Here is a 20,025-nt window from a genome sequence, read left to right on the forward strand (position 1 = left end):
GGTCTAAACAATCTGCGGAATTCTGGTAAACGGATATGGATTGGCTAGCCAATCTGCAAGTATAGGTGATACAACAGGTTACAAGTAAGTATAGCAGTCAGTATACATACTGTAGTCAAGGTTCAAAGTATGCTTTTACATAATGGGTGGTATTCTGGGAGTTTTTTGCTGCGAGAGTTCATGCTGAATAGCCATATATCATTAAAAGAATAAAACAATAAACTCTGCTCATATTACTTGACCTCTATGCAGCATTTGACACTGTGGACCACCCTCTTCTCCTTCACATTCTCCATACTCTTGGTATTTGTAACAAAGAATGGATCTCCTGGATCTCCTCTTACTTCTCCCATCGTACTTTCAGTGTCTCTTTTGCTAACACCCTCCTCTGTCGATCTCTCTGTGGGGGTACCCAAGGGCGCTGTCTTGGGACCTCTTCTCTACACACTTTCTCTAGGTGACCTAATCACATCTCTTGGGTTTAAATATCACCTCTATGCTGACGACACACAAATTTACTTTTCAACCCCCGACCTTACATCTGCTGTACAAACCAAAGTTTCTGAATGTCTCTCTGCGATATCATCCTGGATGGCCCTCCGCTACCTAAAACTTAAAATGGCAAAAACAGAGCTCCCCATACAGTACATCCTCCCAAACCTGGCCCTACTACCTCCTTCCATATTACTGTTGGAAAGCACGATCATTCACCCAGTAGCCCAAGCACGCTGCCTAGGGGTCACACTCTCTTCTCACATTCAAAATGTTTCTAAAACCTGTTGCTTTTTCTTCCGCAATATTACAAAGATACGCCCTTTCCTCTGTTGCTCGACTGCTAAAACTCTGACTCAGGCCCTCATTATTTCCCGTCTCGATTACTGTAACCTCCTGCTGTCCGGCCTTCCTGCCTCTCACCTGTCTCCCCTACAATTTATCTTAAACACTGCTGCAAGAATCACTCTACTTTTTCCTAAATCTGTCTCAGCGTCTCCCCTGCTGAAAGCACTCTCCTGGCTTCCGATCAAATCCCCCATCTCGCACTCAATTCTCCTCCTCACTTTTAAAGCTTTACACTCTTCTGACCCTACTTACATCTCAGCCCTAATTTCTCGCTATGCACCATCCCAACTCTTGCGTTCTGCTCAAGGATGTCTTCTCTCTTCCCCCTTTGTATCTAAAGCCCTCTCACGCCTTAAATCTTTCTCACTGACTTCCCCGCACCTCTGGAATGCCCTTCCCCTCAATACCCGACTAGCACCCTCTCTATCCACCTTTACGACCAACCTTAAGACACACTTGCTTAATGAAGCATATGAGTAGCATCGTCGCTAATACTATACGAATGATACATCAAGCTTGGCCCCCTGCAGACGCACGTACCAGAATGCCCTCCCTCTGTCTCTGTATGTGTGACAACCGGGGAGTCACGCCGCCCTCGGCGTGCTCCCCACTTACCTGCTGCTCCACTGGGTCCTCCCGCGGCACGGAGGCAGCCTCCTTCCAGGACGCTGATTGCAGCTCCACGTGGACACGCGTGCACGCCGGTGTCCCTCTTTTAGTGCCTGTCCTGCGAGAATGCCCGGTCATGCGCCCACAAGCGCAGCCACGCGGAGGCGCGGCCACACGGAGGCGCACCAGCCTCTTAAAGGCACAAGACCCCAAACTGTTGCTGCAATCAAATGCAGCCTTACTACTGGGCCCTATAGCTCCTCCCCTGGGAGCCCTTCTGGACCTATCCCTGTCGCAGCCTGGCCTACTCACACACCCCCACCTTGCTACCCTGCCATTGGTCCCTCTCACCTATATATACCCTGCGGTATCATTAACTCATCGGCTGAGCATAGAACCAGTTGTTCTCATCACTCTCTGCCTCCCTAGTCCTGTCTTGTCTTGTCTTGCAGTCTTCCTCGTGTACCGAACCAACTTTCTCTTCGACTCTACGTACCTCTGGCAGCCCGAACTTGGCATACGGCAATACGACTCTCCACACCTCTGGCACCCCGAACTTGGCATACGGCAATACGACTCTCCGCACCTCTGGCACCCCGAACTCGGCAAACTGTAAACGATTACGTCTCTCTCTCTAATCCCGGACTTGGCTAACAGCACCCACTACCATCCGTACCTTTCCTGCCCCGACTCGGACACCCAGACCATTCTACTCTCAAGACGTGCCCTCGTGGCTGTGGGTGGCGTTATATCCTTTCCCACCTCAGCACAGCGGTCCCGCCTCGTTTGTGGTGAGCTCGACCTGACATTATGCTCAGCCCAACAAACATGGACCCCGCTGAGGTGGAGCGTACTTTAACTTCCCACACTAATCTCTTCGCCAGGCTAGAGATTTATCTGGAACAAAATGATAGGCGGATGGATTTGCTTCAGCAGAGCCTTCATTTCCTTACCGTTCAAGCCCGAGCTTCCAGTCTGGGACCTTCTCCAACGGCCTCAACGTCCTCAACAACTGTCTTTACATCTCCTCCGTCTGCTATTGAACCCTGAATTCTAACCCCCAACCGCTACGCTGGGGACCCCCAAGGATGTAGAGGCTTCCTTAATCAATGTTTTATTCAATTCCAACTCTCACCCTCTTGTTTTGTCTCCTCAAGCTCTAAGGTCGCCTATATCGTGGCTCTTCATCTCCGATGAGGCGCTGGCCTGGGCCTCCCCCATTTGGGAACAACAGTCTCCCATCACACAGGACATCGACCTCTTCGCCGTGAGTTCCGAAGGGTCTTTGACACACCTGAACGGCAGTTAACGGCAGCTTCCTCTCTCTTCCACATAACCCAGGCAGATCGACCCGTTGCCCGATAAGCTGTGGAGTTCTGCACCATCGCAGCCGAGAAGCACTATCTTCGGCATTTTGGCAGGGCCTGTCGGAGCCCCTTAAGGATGAGCTTGTGGCGCGGGAACGTCCTACTGACCTAGAGGATTTGATCGCCCTATGCATTCGGGTGGACCAGCATCTGCAGGAGCGGAGGACTGAACGTTCTTGTCATCGTTAACGGGTTTCAAAGTCTCCCGTCCCGTCGTTCGTGTCCCCAGCACCTCCGTCTTTGGACGTCCCGGAACCAATGCAATTGGGAGGGAATAAGCTGTCCTCTGCCGAGAAACAACGCCGGCGCAGTACAGGTCTCTGTATGTACTGTGGCAGTGCCGGTCACTTGGTGCTCCAGTGTCCCCACAAGCCGGGAAACGCCAAATCCCAATGAGATCCCAGGGAATCTCGTTGGGAACACTGCCTCTCTCCCCCATCATCAAGGGTGTCCTTCCCACCAGGATCCTGCTGCCAGTGACGTTGTCTGGAGAGGGGATTCATACTCAAGCACTGGCATTTGTGGACTCCGGTTCCGCAGGCAATTTCATTGATCAAGCCTTTGCAGAACGGAACAATATTCCACTTACCTGCAAGAGGATTCCAGTGGGCCTGGAGGCCATTGATGGTCAACCACTACAACCGGCCTTCATCACGCTGCAGACTACAGTTTGTCGGGGTTCATACGGAGACCATTACCCTCGATGTCATCCACACTCCTTCCGTCGAGCTGATCCTGGGCCTTCCTTGGCTCCAACTCCATAATCCTTACCTCGACTGGACCAACCAGGAACCTATCCAGTGTGCTCAATGTGCCAAAACCTGTACCAGGCTGCCCAGAAGGTAGGAGGTTTTTGTACCATGCCAGAGGAGGTCAACTCCTTGCCCGTAGTATACTTGGATTTCCGTGATGTTTTCGACAAGGCACGATCCGAGGTCCTACCCCTGCACTGACCTTTTGACTGTCCTATCGACCTGCTGCCGGGGCAGCCCTTCCCAGGGGGATATCTTATCCACTTTCTCTTCCAGAGACTAAAGCCATGAACAGCTACATTTCGGAGATTTGGAGAGGGGTTTCATCAGAAAATCTTCTTCCCCAGTCGGAGCGGGCTTATTTTTTGTAAAGAAGAAGAACGGGTCTCTTCGCCCATGCATCGATTACCGGGGCTTGAATAAGATCACGCGCAAAAAACCGCTACCCGCTGCCTTTGATTTCGGAGCTCGTCGGTCGCCTTCAAGGAGCAACCATTTTTTCTAAATTGGACTTAAGCGGCGCTTACAATTTGGTAAGGATACGCGAGGGGGACGAGTGGAAGACTGCGTTTAATACCCATGAGGGCCATTATGAATACCTGGTCATGCTGTTTGGCCAGCAGTCTTTCAGGACTTCGTCAATGAAATTTTCCGGGACAATCTTAACAAATTTCTCATCATTTACTTAGACGACATCCTAATCTTTTCTAAGTCCGTCCAAGAGCACATTAAACATGTTCAGCAGGTGCTGTTACACCTTCGGGAGAATCATCTCTTTGTGAAATTGGAGAAATGCCAATTCCATCTGACATCCGTGGCGTTCCTGGGATACTTTATCTCTGACTCCGGGTTCACTATGGATCCAGCAAAACTAAAGGCCATTCTGGACTGGCCTCGTCCGATCACCCTTAAAGCCGTGCAACGCTTTCTAGGTTTCGCAAACTACTACCGTCGCTACATTCGCAATTTTTCCACCACGGTATCTCCCATCACTGCTCTAACCAAAAAAGGTGCAGATACCTCCATCGTGGCCCGGAACCGCCATTCAAGCATTTAATCTTCTCAAGAAGGCTTTCGTGTCTGCCCCCCCGATCCTCACCCACCCAGATCCTAATCTCCCATTTACCCTGGAAGTGGATGCCTCTGACGTCGGGGCTGGCACCATTTTGTCCCAAAGGACTTCGCCCTTAGCCAGATTACACCCATGTGCCTTCTTTTCTAAGAAATTTTCTTCCGCAGAACGGAATTATGATATCGGATACCGGGAACTCTTGGCAATCAAGTTGGCATTAGAGGAATGGAGACACCTCTTAGAAGGTACGGAAACCCCATAACCATCCTCACAGACCATAAGAACCTCCTCTACTTAGAAGGGGCACGTCGATTGAGCGCCCGACAAGCCCGCTGGGCGTTATTCTTCTCCCGGTTCAATTACTTCATCTCCTTTGTCCCAGGCTCCAAAAACCTGAAGGCAGATGCTCTGTCACGGCAGTTCCTTGCAGAGGATAGGTCTGAAGAGCGGCTAGAGATGATAATTCCTTCCAAATTTATCGTATCCGCCAACTCCTTCGACATCATGGACAAGATCCGATCCGAGCAATCACAGGCTCTTATGGGGCTCAAGGTCCCGGAGGGAAGGCTCTACACCGCACCGCATCATCGCAAGAGAGTCCTCGAGTGGTGCCATTCCTCTAAATCGGCAAGACACCCAGGGATGCGGAAAATTAACGACCTCACTCAACGAACCTTCTGGTGGCCAGGGATGTCTAAAGATGTGGAAGAGCTTGTGAAGGCGTGTGGCACATGTGCTCGCAACAAAGTGCCCCGGGTCAAACCAGCAGGCCTTCTTCTTCCATTACCCATCCCAGATCGGCCTTGGAACCATATTTCTATGGATTTTATCGTGGATCTTCCCACTTCCAAAGGGATGAATACTATCCTTGTTGTCATTGATCGCTTTTCCAAGCAGACTCACCTTGTTCCCTTGAGAGGTCTTCCGAATTTCCCCAGGCTCGCGGATGTTTTCATCCAGGAAATCTTTTGTCTCCATGGAGTGCCGTCAACCATCGTCTCGGACAGGGGGTCCCAATTCATTTCAAAATTTTGGCGAGCCTTCCGTCTAAAAATGGGTATTTCATTACAATTCTCCTCAGGATACCACCCACAGACCAATGGGCAGACGGAGAGAGCCAATCAAAACCTGGAACAGTACCTTCGATGTTTCGTAACCGATACACGATTGGGTGGATCTGCTACCTTGGGCCGAGTTTGCCCTCAACTCCCTACGTAATGACTCCACTTAAGAATCTCCCTTTTTTGTAAATTTCGGGTTTCACCCATCCCGCTTACCCTCCTCCCCCCTATCCTCTGGGGTACCAGCAGTTGACAAATGTATCACCTGGCTGAAAGACTTATGGAGGAAGATTCAGGAGAAACTAAGAGTGGCCACCGGAAGACAGAAACTCCTGGCAGATTGCCATCGACGCCAGGTCCCAGAATTCTCTCCAGGAGACAGGGTATGGCTTTCATCCAGGAATATTCGACTAAAGGTTCCCACCATGAAGCTGGCACCCAAGTTCCTCGGTCCCTTCCCCGTGGTCAGGAGGATTAATCCAGTGGCTTATCGCCTGCGTCTTCCACCCTCAATGAGGATTCCCCCCGTCTTTCATGTATCCTTGCTAAAACCAGCATTTCAGAGTCCTCCTTTTTCCAAGACTACTTCTCCACCACTCCCTCTTCTGATCAAAGGTCAACAGGAGTACGAGGTCCAGTCTATCCTGGATTCTAGGATCTCCAGAGGAGGAGTACAGTACCTGGTTCACTGGAGGGGGTTCTGACCTGAGGAACGCTCATGGGTTCCCCACCGAGATCTCCACGCCCCTCGACTCGTCCAAGCATTCCATCGTAGGAATCCCTTCAAACCTTGCCATGGACGCCCGGAGGTCGCCCCTGAAGGGGGGGGGTACTTTGACAACCGGGGAGTCACGGCGCCCTCGGCATGCTCCCCACTCACCTGCAGCTCCGCCGGGTCCTCCCGCGGCACGCAGGCAGCCTCCTTCCAGGATGCCGATTGCAGCTCCACGTGGGCGCGCATGCGCGCGCGCACGCCGGTTTCCCTCTTCTAGTGACGGTCCTGCGGGAATGCCCGGTCACGCGCCCACAAGCGCAGCCACGTGGATGCGTGGCCACACGGAGGCGCACCAGCCTGTTAAAGGCACAAGACCCCAAACTGTTGCTGCAATCAAATGCAGCCTTACTACTGGGCTCTATAGCTCCTCCCCCGGGAGCCCTTCTGGACCTATCCCTGTCGCAGCCTGGCCTACCCACACACCCCCACCTTGCTACCCTGCCATTGGTCCCTCTCACCTATATATACCCTGCGGTGTCACTAACTCGTCGGCTGAGCATAGAACCAGTTGTTCTCATCACTCTCTGCCTCCCTGGTCTTGTCTTGTCTTGTCTTGCAGTCTTCCTCGTGTACCGAACCGGCTTTCTCTTTGACTCTCCGTACCTCTGGCATCCCGAACTTGGCATACGGCAATATGACTCTCCACACCTCTGGCACCCCGAACTTGGCATACGGCAATACGACTCTCCGCACCTCTGGCACCCCGAACTCGGCAAACGGTAAACGATTACGTCTCTCTCTCTAATCCCGGACTTGGCTAACAGCACCCACTACCATCCGTACCTCTCCTGCCCCGACTCGGACACCCAGACCATTCTACTCTCAAGACGTGCACTCGTGGCTGTGGGTGGTGTTATATCCTTTCCCACCTCAGCACCGCGGTCCCGCCTAGTTTGTGGTGAGCTCGACCTGACAGTATGTTCTTCCTACCTACCAATTAGATGGTAAGCTCCTTGGAGCAGGGACTCCTCTTCGTAAATGTTACTTTTATGTCTGAAGCACTTATTCCCATGACCTGTTATTTATATTATTTGTTATTTATGATTGTTGCGTATTGCATACTATTCAGATGCCCCATACAGATTTTCATGATTACTGAACCGAGTGCAGTCTTTCTTTACCGGACGAGAGAATAGTAATGTTGTGTGTGTATATTGTAAATTGTATATATTGTATATATGTGTATTGTATATATTGGGGAGGGTTGTTTTTTCATGTAATACACACACACACACACACACACACACACACACACACACACACACACACACACACACACACACACACACACACACACACACACACACACACACACACACACACACACACATATATATGAAAAAACAACCCTCCCCAATACATATAACAATTCCCCCAAGCCCCACAATACATAGAATATTCCCTCAAGCCCCCCAATATATAGAAAAATTCCCCCAATACATATAACAAGACCCCCACTCCCCAATACATATAAAAAGACCCCAACTCCCCCCAATATATATAACAACACCCCCACTCCCCAAAAAACATATAAAAAGACCTCCACTCCCCCAATACATATAAAAAGTCCCAACTCCCCCAATACATATAAACAGACCCCAACTCCCCCCAATACATATAAAAAGACCTCCACTCCCCCAATACATATAAAAAGACACCCACTCCCCCCCCCCCCCAATACATATTAAAAAAGTAACAATGGTTTAAAGACTGCCCATTTATCTTCCACATTTTTTGCTGGAAAAACATCATCCCAATAGATCTTGTAAAAATTCTCCAGGCATGTATAGACGTTAGTTGAGATAATAAAATCGCTCTTGGACTATTTTTCTTTAAATCTTCTAGAAATGGATCCGAAAGAAGACCTCTTTTTAAGGCATTATCAAAGTTTGTGGTATATATACTAGTCACAAGGTGTTGCACAAGTGTAAGGGGGTCACTCCCGGTTCCCCTGATCTTCCCTTGCCCCCTGCCTTACCCCTGTGGCAGTGGGGGAAGGGAACGGCGACTTCTCCCGGTTGGCGCCTAAATCTTGGTCGGGGTCTTGGTGCTCACGCATGTGCAAAGGCGTGCGGGCGACATCGGGCACCATCTTGGAGGTGGCGGGAGGCTCCGGAGCACCTCCACTGGCGGGCGCCGCCATGTTGGTTTGCATCGCCACGTTGGGGATGCTCGCGCATGCATGAAGGGTTGCGCATGCACAGATAGCTGCGGCAGCCATCTTTGTACCAGTAGGAGAGGAGCGGAACAGCACGCGCAGCACAGCGGGCCCCAATAGTTCGTGAAGGTGCAGAGAGGCATTGTGGAAGCCATTACAGGTAGCGCAGAGGCATAGGCGGCCATTAGAGATGCGCCCATATGGTCTCCATAGGCAAGAGCTTTCTGGGGAACTACAACTCCCAGCAGGCTTAGAGGCAGGTGAGTCAGATGATTGCAGGCAGCCAATAGTGTCTGCAGTTTCCCCGGCAGAGAGTGGATACATTGTATGGGCAATGTGCTGTGAGTCAGTTGATGCTGGGATAAGGTAGGGGAAGGGTGTGTAGGTGCAGGGAGCAAGTGGCCCCTTGCACTAGGCCAGAAACCCCCCCTAGGCCCCAGCTAGACCCCACTCCCCTTCAGTTTGTGACTGCTTTAGGGAAGGCCCCTTAGATAAGGACTTTTCCTGTTAGCAGTCAGTTTAGTCGGTGACACAGCTGCAGTGCTGTGTGCTCTGACAAGAAGGGTCAGTGTTGCTGTGAATCATTCTCTACAGAGCAGAGACAGAGACTGTCTGAGCGGTGAGCTTGCTCAGAAGGAGACCCCCATCGCTGAGGCTTCGGCGCTGGACACAGACGGGTCCATTTCCACAGTTCTGCAGTACCCGGTTGCAGGAGAGCCTGGCAGGTATTATTCAAGTCACCAAGTGCACCACCTATACATTTCATCTTAGTGGGCAGCACTATCCCACTCGTGGGTGGGGTTGCAGGACTCTTGGGACTTTGGGTACAAGGATTTTGGGAATACTGTGTGGGGTTAAGGCCCTGCGAGGTGTGTGGATAGTTGTGCTTAGTAGTGTTACAGGGTGACACTGAAGTTATGTACTGTTGATGCATGTGTATTGTGTTATCTGCCCATATAGTAAACCTGTGTTATATATACCTTGGAGTATGTGGTTCTTATATGTGGGTCCTGTGTAGGGGACATTCTATACTCCTAGAATCCTGCACAGGTGGAGGCGCTGTAATTATAAGATCGTTATAGAGGATTCACCCCAGGCTCTCACTAGCAGTGGCTCAGACCTCCTGTGAGCCTGACGGGTATATTGCACCACACCTGGTAACATATAGGTTCCCCCTCACATACACTCTATATGCGATTGGGTGGGGGAATACCCGTTACACAGGTAAGATTAGACTTAAGTCAGGTGTCCAGGGTTCCGGGGTATCTCTACAAGTGTTTCTGTCTTCACGTTAGCATACCCTGGTTGGAACCGGGTGAAGAACAAGGCAAACCGATCTTGTCTAGGTAAAAAGAGAGTATTGAAACCTGAAAGAAGAGGTTTCAAATCTAACTGATCAAGTCAGTGAAGGAAATGAGAATCTTCACAAAGTATCAAAGGTGAAGAATAAAATGAATCCAGAAAAATTGGAAGTGCAATTTGCAGGGAAAGAAACAGAGGGGGCCTTGAAATAGGAAAGAGGCAAATTCCTTGCTTTCAAGTTAGAACTTTCTCAGATCAGAGCAGACTGTGAAAGAAAGAGGAGAAGCATTCTAACACTCCAGAAATACTACAGAGCTCTTATCCAAGCAAGGTTGGAGAGAGAAAAATAATCTGCACAAATGCTCTGTGATGGCCGTCATGCAGGCCGCTTAAACAAAAGCTCATCAGCTTTATCGCCAGAATAAAGCATCCTGCCTTTTCCAGTCAATATGGAGAATGTAACGACAAATAAAGATCCTTTTCCAGTCAATATGGTGAATACAACGACAAAGAGAGAACTATGAACCTTTGAAGCAATGTGTAATTGTGGCCCAGTCAAACATTAGGAAATATCTGCAGCAAACATAATACAGGAAAATGAAGGAAGCTGCTTGAGAGATTCAGTCCAGATGTAGGTCCTACATCACAATGAAGCAAACTGTGTTGTTATAAGTGCATATGTAATGCCATCACAGTGCTACAATTGGTTTTCCACAAAATCCCGGAAAGAAGAACTGAATTATGGCTGAGAAGAGCAATACAAATCCAGTCTCATCACCGTGCCCACGTGACCCAAACTAAATTCCTTACAATGAAAACAGCCACTATAAAGATTCAGTCTTTGACTAGAATGACACAATATACTTAAATGACTTGCCTAGGCGCCACAATTTCCTTTGAAATAATAAATTCTATATAGAAATAAAATGAAAAGATGTTACCCAACAGGATACTTCTCAAACCTTTCCAGGAAAATGTGCTAAGATTTTCCACGGATGCAGTCTTGGTTTGTTGTGGAAAGGGAGCGATCCAGTCAGGGATACATCATGTAAATAAAAACATATAAAACAATAATTGTGCAGTATTGTGGTTATATATTGGCTTGTTTATGAATCTTGGCTCTAATAGAGAACCTACTTACAGCAACAGTAAACAAATTCGCTTTTGTCTGACTCAGTCAGGTAGTAAGGAATTGGTGGTGTTTCTTTAAGGTAAACGTTAGCCTCATCCGGTCCTCGCACAGGTAGACTATTCCAGTGAATATTAATGCTTGAATCCCAGTATGGTATATGTGGACAGAAAGCAGAAACAGCCCAATGGTGTAGGTTGCAAAAAACAGGGTTTATGAATGGTAAGGGTAAGGCATGTACTCACACTTTGTACAATAAAAACGTGCACATAAAGGTTTCTTTGGCGCTGGATGAGTTGCGCTCACTGTAGTGGTGGCTCCCCGTCTTCCTCTATCACCAGACGTGCCGCCGGCAATGGCGTCTGACGTCACTTCCCTCTCGCGTCTATCCGCATCCGGTGGAGGTAGATTATGACTCGCTGGGAGAGGGTCTGCGGGAGAGTTCGAACGTCTGGAGTTCTCTCTTCAAGGCAGCTGCAGCTTGATGAGTCGGCTCTACGCGTTTCGCTGTAGCATACATTAGCGCTTGGAGATAGCCGGTTAGCCGCTAAGGCAATGAAGGGTTAAGGCACATTAGCATGTTTATTGGGGACAATTGCCCCAAATAAACAACACACATCCCCCCCGCCCCCTAACACATACAGTACTGTAATGGGCAAAATGGATAATAATGCATTTGCCCATTTTAAATACATATAAATTACAATAAATACAGTCAATATATATGACACTTACCTTTTACAGGCACCCACGATGAAGGCCGTCTTCATCCTCATCTTCATCCTGCCCATGCCCCCTCCGATGCTGCAAGACATACACAAGAATAAAAACATCCAATGTAATGTCCCCTAACCCCTTAATCACCATAGCGGTTATTAACCGCTACAGTCATTAAGGGGTTAACCCACCCTCACCCACCACTTGGGAGGCCTACATACCCTCCCACACTAACCCCCCCCCCCCCCGTGAGGCCTAACCACCCTCACCCACTACCCAGCCGGGAGGCCTACCCACATACCCTTGGGGCCAATACCCCCTCCCCCCACCCCCAGTACCCACAATAAAAACAATACACAGCCCCACAATAAACATCATTCTATTTATTAAATACATAACCCACCCCCTCTGCCCCCCCATAAATACATGATTTATCCTTTTACATACAGGGTTCATAACCCAGCCCCACGCGAGTCCCTGGTGGGCCCGGCGGGTCACCTGACAGACCTACAGGGTACCAGCAACTTGTTTCATACAGGTTCTGGAGGCCTGTTGGTGGGTCCCGCCAAGCGCCATGGCCCCCAGGTGGTCTCCGTGGGCCACAATTGGGTCCCCACAGTAGGTCTGCGGATGTCTGGGAGCCCCGGGTCAGACCCACAGGTGTCTGAGGGGCCTCGGGTTGTGCCCACGGGAGTCTGGGGACCCACGGGTGCTCACTACTGGTCCGCGGTGCCCCCACGGATGTGGGGCCACCGGTTCTTCCCCGCAGACTACGGGTTCATGGTGCCCCCACAGATGTGGGGCCACCGGTTTTTCCCCGCAGGTGTCACCCGTGGACCATGCAGCCTGATACCCGTGAGATACCCGAGGATACCTCAGGTGGTCTCCAGAGGTCTCACGCAGAACCAAGGAACCAACCCTGAATGTAAAATAAATGAGCCGGACCTACACATTCTATACATCACTCTCCCCCCCCCCCCAACACATACAGTACAATAATGTGCAAAATAACTATTATCCATATATGGATAATAGATTATTTGCCCATTATGAAACACATAAAACATGCATCAATCAAAACATGAATTTTTAATCTTAAAATCACTACATTGCATGTTACAATAAATCCAGCATCGATTGTAAATATAACCCAACAAACCAGCAGCTACACAAATGTATATGAAATGTCACACAATTGCATTGTGTGTACATGATGCAATTAACCTGTGCATCATGTAACACTATGCAAAATATATGTAACAATAAAATACACTATGAACAATGTCCCCTAACCAGCAATGCCATCATGAAAATCAAATAGAAACTAAGCAACATCTATACAATTAGCATCAATCAATTAATCCATTTCCTCAAACAATTACAATACAATACAAATCAATTATACAATTCCCTATTCAATTCCTGAAGCCAAACCATTGCCAAAAGAATTCTAATTTAAAGTAACCACCATCATTCTAATCTAACTACCAGAAATAAGCCATTACAAATAACCTGTCGCTAAATACAAATTACATTATTCCCAACAATGACAAAATAAAGCAGATAAATACATTAGCCATACATGAAAACAACCTAAACATTAGCAAAACAATCAATTATTATCCCTGTATGTCTATCCATATAGATAGATAAACATAACATACAGGGGCAATAATAGAGCATAAAATACAATGCATTTACATACAAAAATCACATAGAATACACCTATTCAATGTCCGTGAATGTATGTATAGCCATAGGTACATAATAGACACATTCACGGGCATTAAATGGGACTGAAAAAATAAAAGACATTAATCAAAAAAACCTGTAAAAGTTAAAATAATAAACTCCTCATAAGCCTCTGGTATCAATCCTGTGTATAAAAAAAAACATAATAATAATTTATGTGGGTGCACAGGGGTGGGTGGGTTGTGTATTGGTGGTTAGTATATATTGTAATGTTTATTGGGGGCAGAGGGGGTGAGTTAAGGGCCAAGTACCCCCTTCACTCACCCCCTCTTCCCCCAATAAAGCTGCTGTTGTTCCTTAACTCCTTCATTGCCTTAGCGGATAGCAACTAAGGTAATGAAGTTGCCTGTAAATCCTTTTTTATTGCATGGGATTCATTCTGAAGGTCTCCGATGCTGATATTAATGGGTAACAGCTCCGGAGACCCCGGCATCAATCTGATGCAGGAAAAATGCATTTTTGTTTTTTAAGTCCCTCTCTCGCCTCTTATCGGCAGCTTCTCACACCTTCCTGCCAACTTTTCCTGGCGGGAAGATTTTGAGAGGAAATCTCCATTCTAGAGCCGCGATTAGTCCCAATAAACAAATCGGGATTATTAGAATTGCACTCATTTGAAAACCTGCGATAAGTGGCTTATCGTCGCTCTTTTGGTGATTTTTTTTCCCCCTTGGGAAAAAAAATGCCAAAAAGGGCTTTTTTTGGCGACTTATCGGGGCTTACTGAATCGCATTAGGCCTTTTTGGTGAAAAGGCCTCAATAGGTGACTTATCGGCGCTTAGTGCATAGGCTCCAAAGTATTTTAGGCACAAGGTGCAAAATTTAAGGGGAAAAAAAAGGTTACCAGATAGACACAAAATAGCCCCATCAATTTTGGGATTTCCATGCATCAACTTTGTGCCAACAATTCAATTTGTGACAGCTTGTATATATACCTATAGTTTTTTTATTACAATTTCTTCCTTGATTCGCAGCTTTGGTGTGATAGAGTTAATATATGAAGTAATATTAGTCTGAATATTTCTCACACTATTCCACTTTATTAAATTGGCTTGGCAGGTAGGAATCCTTATAGTACAACTGATGCATAAATACATAGAGCATTTGGATCAAACCTCCCCACTGTGAGTACCCAAAACTGAACAAGAGTAGGAATGCCGTAAATAATGAATTCTAATTCTTACTTGGGTCATCGCGAGAGCTGCCACCTATTTCCAGTTGATTTAAACATGTCCTGCCACCACATTTTCAGATTCAGGTAAGAAATAAAAAAAATTACTTGGGGGTTATTGTCAAAGTCTACAAAACAAGGGCAAAAAAAACTGCACTAAATGTATTAAAGAAAAACATTCCCATTGAGCCAATAGGATTTTCTTGTTTGATAAATCTGGTGCAGTACTTTTGCAGCTGGGATTCTTTAAGCAGTGACTCTCACAATAGCTGAAACTAACCAAAATAATCAGTCAGTGATTCACCTCCCAGTTTAATTTAAAAACCGGATTTCTCTGGTTCTGTTTGGTCTATTGTATGTCAAGTGACGAGACTCATCTAAGCTTCAAAGTATAGGTCACTTTAGCTAGGGGGGAATACAAAAATGCTGATGAAGATTAATGAGTTTGAACTTTGTATGATAATTTAAGTGTTAGATATATTAATAACATTTAACTTATATTTTTTCTAAATAAAACTTCCAATATCAGTTACCTTTACACAAACAACAAACTTAGGTCTTTGTACTAACACAATTTTAGGACATGTACTAGGATACAGAACATGTAGATTTGACAAAAAAAAATTAGTTTGAAAAATATTTCAGACAACATGGAAAAAGGACAACAACTGAAGCAAACACAGTGGATATATTACTAAAATCCAGGTGCACATGAGTAGTTAACTAACGTTCTTTTATAATGTCATCAATAAACTCAAATGAGCTTACAATATTCTGGCCAAAATTGCTCTACTTACTAGTATTTGGCAAATAAATGGTAGTGGCAACCTTTGGGTAAAGATTGGATGAAAACGGTCTTCCACATCATAATAAGGGCTGTTTTTTTTTTTCCAATATCCATAAGGCCATTCTGTACATGCTAAATGTTTGGAAGTCATTTTAGGATCCACCATTCACAATTGTCAAGTGAGAACTTGACTTTGTGCTACATTTCACAAGTTTCCACTAAAATTAATTTATTTTGTTGCAACCATAATGGGGTAATCTATTCGAGTATGATAAATCAGAAAGTTGAGGATGGGTTCAAAATGGTTCGATCTGTATAAAATTAAGCCTCTCTGAGCATTAAAATCCATATGATTTCTGTTGTTGTGAGATAAAGAAGTTGGAAAAAAATATCTAAAAATAATAAATAAAGTTAGAGAAATAAATATTCCTCTTAAGAAATTCTTATAGCTAAATTGTACACTGTACACTTCAGATAAAGAGACTATTTATTATATTGTAGATGACAAATTTCTATGTAAATTCCTTGTCTTGTATATAATGTATAACCTTCCTCACTTAATGTAACTATGTATTTGTAACCATGAATCTGTCCTCATATCTCTGTGCCCAGGACATACTTGAAAACGAGAAAACTCTCAATGTATTACTTCTTTTACATTTTTATAAATAAATACAAATTGCCACAAAAAGATTCAAACTTGCAATAAACAGTGCAATATATGCATATCATGAGAATGCAGGACCAGGAGAACTTTGCGGAATTTGTTTATTAGCAAGAATAAAATGTACAATCCTGAGATACGAATATACTCAAAATTTCCACAATATGCATAGATCTTTTTAAAATTCACGTATATGATTATCCTTATCAAAGCATATGCAGGTATATTCCCTGAATATTTATCTGATTTGATTTAATCGTTAGTGTCTATTATAATATCATACTACACAAGTTTAGTTTTTTGTTAACTTCATATATTAAGGAAGGATTTTGAAGTGAACAAATTACATAAAGTCATTCAACTGGAATAAAAAGGCAAATGTACAGTAGTAAGTGTTGAAAACAGCTTTTTAGCACAAAATTGGCGCATGTTAAACTCAATTTCAATTGCGCTTCTGTGTGCCTATGTACTAGCCTAAAATTTCTCCATCTGTGTATGTATATTTTTATTTATATAGCGCCATTAATGTACATAGCGCTTTACTGCAGTAATACACGTGACAATCATATAAATAACAAATAATACAAATAACACATCATGGGAAGAAGTGCTTCAGACATAAATGTAACATTAAGGAAGAGGAGTCCCTGCTCTGAAGAGCTTACAATCGAATTGGTTGGTAGAAAGAATGTACAGCGACAGTAGGAGGGCATTCTGGTAAGTGCGTCTGCAAGGAGCCAAGGTTTATGTATGAAGTGCACAGAAATGGACTGCGCTTACAGATGTTATGGAATAAAAAAAGAATGTGTCTGTGCTCCAAAATAAGTAGAAAATGCGCCGGAATCATCTCAAATTGAATTTGGCGTAAACCTCAAAAAGTCTGTTAATAGTGTTAGCTGGTAAGTTGCTATGCATCAACCCAAAAATATATTTGCAGAAGCACAAATGTTGCATTATATAGGTTAACTAAATTTATTTTCACAGTATGGAAATAAAAAATATTATATTATAAATAATATTACATTAAAAACATCTATTTACGATTACTAGTTATAATCAACAAAACAAGTCTGTTTTAAATTAAATTGTATCAATCAGTAATGCAACTTCATGCAACATGTCAAAAATCATTTTAAAACAACAAATGATGTATGAAGTGTTGATAGGATGCACATTTTTTTTGAAGGTTTGTATTACTTTTTAGCATTGACATTTTTGACGCACCACAAATTAAAAACAGAATGTTAAATACATACTGTATCCCAAAAAGTTTTCTGGCCGAAAAAATGGGGCAAAACCAGTACAAAAAATATGGGCCTGACATCAAAGAAAACCCCTTAATGCTTTCATTATTTCTTAGATAAATTGGTTACCATTTTGATCTATGTTTGCCCTATTTTTTCAGCAAGAGACAATAAGGCCCCAATATATCTGTTGGAACAAGCTCAGTTAATATATATATCTAATGTATACAGAAATATACAACAGGGGTTCCTAAACTTTGCCTACTCACTGACCACTGTAGTGTACATAATCATGTGGAAGACCACCATAACTTCTAAGCTCTGTTTATCATCTTACTTTATGGCTGTAAAATTAGACTTTCTGGATAACATACAACTCCATGTGCCAACTTTCACAGAGTATTTTGTCATATTTTTTAACACTTTGGTGCCCAGGATGTTTTAAAATGTTACACCCCTAGAGCTTGTGCTAAACCTGTTGTTACATTGTTGCAGAGATCATAGTGCTAAACAAACATTTAAAGCAGTAGCCCAAATTCTAAACTTGATTTTCTGAATAGCCCTTACAGGTAAATAAAACTGTTTAAACGTGGTCATAAGAATTTTTCATGACAGATAAACGCCGATATTTCCCTATTGAACATAAATATGAAACTGACAAGCTTGATAAACAACTGCAATTGTGCCATATATTTACAACATCACCATACATTGAAGAATATAGCAACATTCTTAATTATTTTAATGGCCCACTTCATCACAGTTGTGCTGTGAGCTGAGACTGTTTAAATAGAAACTAATGCCATGTATAGCTTCTTCTGTGAGAAATACAGTCTATCTCTTTTTTTTTTTTCTTTGCTAAAACTATTCAATTATGCCTTACTTCACCCCTTGATTTCTATAGGAGTCTGCATTGCAGTTCTCCTTGCTACTGACGTGGTTAAATGGAAAGTATCTGTCATTGAACAAGAGCTAATGCATGCAAGCCATTTCCTTTCTTGTGTGAGCCTGCATGTACACACCATGTAATTTAAGTTGATTTAGAGACAGTGGGGGGGAAATGAAACCAACAATTTACATTTCTCACTAAAGCTAAAAGAGCATAATTTATGTAAAAAATTGAATAGAAATGACATACCCGGGAGTTCTACGCAGCAGCCACACTTCAGTTCTACAACCTCCTGCAAGTATCTCGACTTGACAGGAAACTCTTTCACAAATGTGTTACATTACTAAAATTGCTTAAGAGGAAAACAGTATATGCAACTATAAGGATTCATTAGTGGGTAGCTGACACGTCATTTTAAGACAGTCATTGAGATGTTGGGCTAAAAGACCAGATTCGTATGCACTAAAGCTTTTCTACCCGGTAGGAGAAATTGATGAATGAGAAGAAAAGAAGCAGTGTATGCACTGGGCTTAATAATCACAAATATAATGTATTTATATGCAACGCCGACAGAGTAGACATTTGCTGGCATGATAAATCCAAACCCTGAAGTGCTACGTTTTTGCCTTTGTAACAGGGATCAGATTTTGCATCTTAAACCAGATTGAGGCAGTCATTTTTTTTTTATATATACCTGTATGATGTCAGGGGAGTCAGAAAAACATTGCCCTGCAAGCAGCTTAACCCCTTTCCAAACAGATAGGCATGGTCGCCGACAGGGGGGAGAGCTGTGACAAATGCCCCGGGCCCAGTGGGACTGGAGGGCCTGGCTAGCCTGGAATGGAAGTTGGGTTTTAGCAGGTCAGGCCTAAATTGTGGAACATACCCTCCAGCTCCTATGCGGGCCCACCTCTGCCGCCACCTCCCTCTCAAATATTTAATATTCATTTGAAATGGATTTTCATTTATGTCTGATATATATATATATATATATATATATATATATATATATATATATATATATATATATATACACACACATAGTGGTCGACAAATCACCAAAAAATCTACTCGCCGAACAAAAAAATCTACTCGCCACCTAGTACCACTTGTGTGCTGCTTGGGCCAATAGGAGCTCGCCACGATGTTAAATCCACTCGCCCGGGGCGAGAAAATATATAGGTTTGTCGAACACTGCACATACAATTATCATAGTCTTGTATCATGGTATTAAGTATATATCACAATTGAAGTCTTAGGGCCTCATGCAGTAAGCGTCGATAAGGCACTTATCGACCACTTATCGGCCAAAATAGCTACTCATATTCAGTAAGCCACGACAAGTGGGCGATAACGGCCTGTATCGCCGAAAAATCTTTTGAACAAAATCTAATCGCCGACTGAGCGGCGATAAGCCATTTATCGACAATTTTCAGAATGTTCATAAACACGCACAATTCTAGTAGCCGCAATTCGCCTATGCCACCTATCGCGGCCCTAAAATGGCAATTTTCTCCCCAAAATAATACGCCACAAAAATTTGGCAGATTGGTGGGGAGATGCGTCAATGAGAGGCGATAAGTCGGAACTTAGAAAAATGTTGGCCTTTTTTCTGAATAGGATTGATGCCGGGGTCTCCGGAGCTGATACACCTTAATACCAGCACCGGAGACCCCTGGCATAAATCACATGCAGGAAAAATGCATTTACAGCCACTTCATTACCTTACCGCTACCCAC

The 20,025-nt window shown here is 44.6% G+C and overlaps 1 protein-coding gene across 8 annotated transcripts in view; it reads right to left on the minus strand.

Moving 5' to 3' along the window:
- The window catches only part of IPCEF1 (interaction protein for cytohesin exchange factors 1), a 246,559-nt gene that overhangs the window by 157,857 nt on the left and 68,677 nt on the right, over window positions 1-20,025 (minus strand). For 2 of the 8 annotated variants that reach the window (XM_075596934.1, XM_075596931.1), the window contains exon 1: window positions 18,536-18,606. The exons of the other annotated variants lie outside the window; for them this stretch is intronic. The gene's annotated coding sequence lies outside the window, so the exon portion shown is untranslated. Of the gene's footprint in view, window positions 1-18,535; window positions 18,607-20,025 lie in introns of those variants that run through there. 8 annotated transcript variants of the gene reach the window in all.

The sequence above is a fragment of the Ascaphus truei genome, chromosome 4, assembly GCF_040206685.1.
Source record: "Ascaphus truei isolate aAscTru1 chromosome 4, aAscTru1.hap1, whole genome shotgun sequence".
Taxonomy (NCBI): Eukaryota; Metazoa; Chordata; class Amphibia; order Anura; family Ascaphidae; genus Ascaphus; species Ascaphus truei.